The sequence below is a fragment of the Cimex lectularius genome, unplaced genomic scaffold, assembly GCF_000648675.2.
Source record: "Cimex lectularius strain Harlan isolate CLEC.00 unplaced genomic scaffold, Clec_2.1 scaffold69, whole genome shotgun sequence".
Classification (NCBI taxonomy): Eukaryota; Metazoa; Arthropoda; class Insecta; order Hemiptera; family Cimicidae; genus Cimex; species Cimex lectularius.
The window spans coordinates 1,696,919-1,701,506 of record NW_019392630.1 but is presented as its reverse complement, the minus strand read 5'-3'; the positions used below and the strand labels follow the sequence as shown (position 1 = coordinate 1,701,506).

Genomic DNA, 4,588 nt, shown 5'->3' with positions numbered 1-4,588 from the left:
GGAAAGAGAGGATGTCGAATAAGAAGCAATGTTTTGGAAAATTCTAGGCATCATAAGTTATTATTTTGGAATTATATATGCATTACAATTATATACTGAAAGAAAAAATCTACAAAACACCGGAAAATCATTCAGTGTTAGAAAAAATTGTTAGTTAAATTTTAATCTATCTGATGTTTTTCTAAAGACAAAATTAAAACAATTTGGTTTAATTAAAAATCAAAAGGTCCCACCGAGATTTGAACTCGGATCGCTGGATTCAGAGTCCAGAGTGCTAACCATTACACCATGGGACCTAGGTGAGATCTGGGAGGTCTACTTCCTAACACAAAATGAATCAAAAACACAACCAAAGACAAAAAAGGGGGCAAAACAAGTAAAGAACATAATACATATTTTAACGTTATATACAATATTTAAATATTTATAGTGTAAAGGCTATTCTAAATATTTTCTTTAACTGAAAAATGCCCAAATTGTAATATCTATTTAAACTAGTAATATGAAACGATTGAGCATGTTTGCTGGTTAGTTTTATAAATTAATTAGAATTGTCTCATATTATATGATTTTTTGTGTATATAATTTGTACATTTATTTTTTTCTGTGCATTTTCAAATGTAAAATTCGCAAATGAGCTTGTATATCAGTGTAATCAAGATGATGTTTATTTAAAGACTAATTTTATTAATTTTAATTTTATTAACTACTGATTTTAATGTAACCCAATTAAATTAGATTAGAAGTTCATGAGTTTCACGAAAAAAAATATTTAATTATGATAGTTTGAAAGAAAATTCACCAAAACATCGTAAAATCAATTAGAGAGCGTTAAAAATTTAACTAATAATTTATTCTATAGCTAAATGATTCTACTGTGTTTTGGTGATTTATTTCCTTTCAGTACATCAACAACAAAGAGATACCAGTTTCCACTCAAGTCAAATACCTGGAACTATATCTCGACAGCAGACTGACGTGNTTTATAGCTTTAATCTAATTTTTTCCGTGCATTTTTAATTTAAACTTACCAACTAACTTGCATATCAGCGTAATCACGATGCTGTCATTTGAAGAAAAAATTAAAACAAGTAAAAATCTTAAGGTCCCACCGAGATTTGAACTCGGATCGCTGGATTCAAAGTCCAGAGTGCTAACCATTACACCATGGGACCGGGATGAGATCTGCGACGCCTGGTTCTTCCCACATAGTGAATCAAAAACACAACCAAAGAAAAAAAAGGTAAAAAAAACAAGAAAAGAAACTTTACTTTAATAAGCTTTTTATACCTTAAAATGTTAGTTTTTAACGATGTATGAACTACTTAAATAATAATAATCTAAAAAAAATACTTTAAAATATTTTAGTGTAAATATTTATAAATACAGGAATTTTGCCAAAATTGTCCAAACTGCAATATGTATGCATTTATTAAACTAATTATTCAATAGTTGTATCGATTCAAGACAATTGTTTGATATTATATTTATGATTTTTTATGTGCTAATGTTTAAATGAATTTTTATATTTTTTATCCAATTTTTTCCTGTGCATTTTCATAAGTAAAATTGAATCGTAGCGTACACTGTTGTGCACAATAGTGTAATCAAGATGATTTTTATTTAAGAACAAAATGAAAATAAACGGATTAATTAAAAATCAAAAGGTCCCACCGAGATTTGAACTCGGATCGCTGGATTCAAAGTCCAGAGTGCTAACCATTACACCATGGGACCGGGATGAGATCTGCGACGCCTGGTTCTTCCCACATAGTGAATCAAAAACACAACCAAAGAAAAAAAAGGTAAAAAAACAAGAAAAGAAACTTTACTTTAATAAGCTTTTTATACCTTAAAATGTTAGTTTTTAACGATGTATGAACTATTTAAATAATAATGTAAAAAAAATACTTTAAAATATTTTAGTATAAATATTTATAAATACAGGAATTTTGCCAAAATTGTCCAAACTGCAATATGTATGCATTTATTGAACTAATTATTCAATAGTTGTATCGATTCAAGACAATTGTTTGATATTATATTTATGATTTTTTATGTGCTAATGTTTAAATGAATTTTTATATTTTTTATCCAATTTTTTCCTGTGCATTTTCATAAGTAAAATTGAATCGTAGCGTACACTGTTGTGCACAATAGTGTAATCAAGATGATTTTTATTTAAGAACAAAATGAAAATAATCAGATTAATTAAAAAACAAAAGGTCCCACCGAGATTTGAACTCGGATCGCTGGATTCAGAGTCCAGAGTGCTAACCATTACACCATGGGACCTAGGTGAAATGAGAGTGGGCTTTTTCCGTACTTCCCAAATACTTTTCGCTGGTCAGTCTTTTGTCCTAGAAAAAGTAATTTATTTTTAAATAAATAAGACAGGAGCCTTGACGTGTGTGTTTTATTAGAATTATGTGTAATTATCGATATAACGATTAATGTAAAATAAAAAGAATGAATTTTGGTAAGAATCTAAAAATTAAGTCAGTTGAGAAAAAATTTATTGGGCGATTATAATATAAAAATTCTTAATTCTCACAAAGCGTTTCTGAAAATTCTTTGCTTCCGAAACAAGGAGAAATTAGGCCCTCCGCCTTCAGCGTCGGAGTCTTTACAAACTTTACATAAATATTTATACCTTACTTTGATAGTTTGTATCATCGTGCATACAAAAAATAAATAAACAATAGCTAATTCCTGGCATTGGCAATTTATCCCACGAGATACAGGAATAAAAACTGTTCCAGCAAATAATGGGACCAACAAAAAATAAAAAACCATCAATCTTCATGATGGCGAAAACTATTTGCAAGCAGCATATTTAATTAAGTTGTTAAACAGTCTTTAAATACCCATGAGAAATTCTAAATAATTACTTTCTGGCAACTTTTTTCCTGCTTCAAAGCGGCTAAACAAAATTTATTTTAAAAGTAACACTCGGGCCACAGGAACAATCAATACTGCAATCAATTCACCAGATAGACTGGAGCATGGAAAACCAATTGAAATAGACTTTTAAGATAACAAATAGGTTTTTCGTGATAGAGGTCAATTAATTGAACACTTACATTCTAACCTCTCTGTTACGCATACTGTAGAAGGTTTATTTCATTTAGTATTGTAAGTATTGTAAGAGAAACTTGTCGCAATATGGCCAGCCAATCTTAAGATCTTTCAAGTAAACCGCGGATAAAAAATAAATAAAGAGTTTTAATAAACTGGATATAATATTAGGTCTACGCAGGTATATTCTAGAGGATTAGTTTACCCTATACGATTCTGGCAGGTTACACGACTTATTTTCATCAATCGATTGCAATATCTCACTGGCACTCTCAACACGACAGAGAAGAATGACACATCTACACGGAAAACAAACACTTTGAGCCCGAAGATGATCTCAATAAAGATTGAAACGTTGGCACGATACAGAAAATGTTTTTCTAAAACCTACGTCACATCAGACCGCATCTCACGACCTCTAAATAATCATCAAGTAACGGTCACTAAACACCACACATCAATAAATACATTTTTTGGCAATGTATAGGCAAACATGTAGATAGATAAAAAAACTTTATTTGTAAGCACGTGTTTCTTACTGACCTATTGTTTCATAACTTGTTGAAGTCGTGAAAAGCGGTCAAGAATCGCCGAAGAAGAAGTCGAAGAAGCACATCGCCAACAGAATTTATTTATTGATTATTTTATTTGGATAAGAGATAATCTTATTATTTATTAATAGAAATACTTTGTTTAAATATAAAATATATTTTGCATTGTATAAATTCACTTTTCTACATCCTAAATGTATTTGTTAAATGTACACATTGTTTGTAAATCCCAGGCCCTGAAGATGATCTCAATAAAAGATCGAAACGTCGGCACGATAAAGAAAATGTTTTTCTGAAACCTACATCACACCCGACCGCATCTCACGATATCTGAATAACTATTAATAATAAGATATTATTATTATTAATCTTATTATCTTTATTAAATTTAATTAAAAAATAAAATAAAATAAATAAATTTAATTTAAAATTTAAAAAGTAAATATACATTACTCACAGGGTGAAACTTCTTATCCCGCCGTATATTTTTTTATTCAAACATTTTTATGAAAAACCCCGAGACACGTAAATTTTTTATTTTTTTTGCCTAGTTTCTCGTGAAAAAATAAGTTTTGATGAAACTCTCTTAGATGACGGGACACGGATAGGAACATAACTATTTCTAGTAGCAAGATGCTGATTAATGTAAATGTTTTGAAAAGTTTTTGACGCTGAATTCATCGAGTCAAACGGTTTTTAAATTTCTGACAATTTTGCACCAAGCTGAATAGCGCTTTTATAAGTTGCATTGGCGTCCTGTTAATCGATGGTATTTGAGGAAATCGCTCCGATTATTATTTCTTTTATTCTTCTTATTCTGTATTCTTTATTTCTGCACTACGAGCATATAATTTACTATCAATTAAAATAATACTCAAATTGGTGATTGATTGAAGCAGTTGGAGAAGATTTCGTTTATCCAAAAAACATTGTTCGATAAAGTGTTTTGAAAATAACTT

The 4,588-nt window shown here is 29.6% G+C and overlaps 4 non-coding genes across 4 annotated transcripts; all 4 read right to left on the bottom strand.

Moving 5' to 3' along the window:
• Positions 1-224: 224 nt before the first annotated feature.
• On the bottom strand, positions 225-296 carry Trnaq-cug. The gene has a single exon. It is a non-coding gene; the product is annotated as a tRNA-Gln (tRNA).
• An 807-nt stretch (positions 297-1,103) lies between these two features.
• Positions 1,104-1,175, bottom strand: Trnaq-uug. Its single transcript has one exon. It is a non-coding gene; the product is annotated as a tRNA-Gln (tRNA).
• Positions 1,176-1,665: 490 nt separating this feature from the next.
• Trnaq-uug lies at positions 1,666-1,737 on the bottom strand. The gene has a single exon. It is a non-coding gene; the product is annotated as a tRNA-Gln (tRNA).
• Positions 1,738-2,223: 486 nt separating this feature from the next.
• Positions 2,224-2,295, bottom strand: Trnaq-cug. Its single transcript has one exon. It is a non-coding gene; the product is annotated as a tRNA-Gln (tRNA).
• Positions 2,296-4,588: the final 2,293 nt, after the last annotated feature.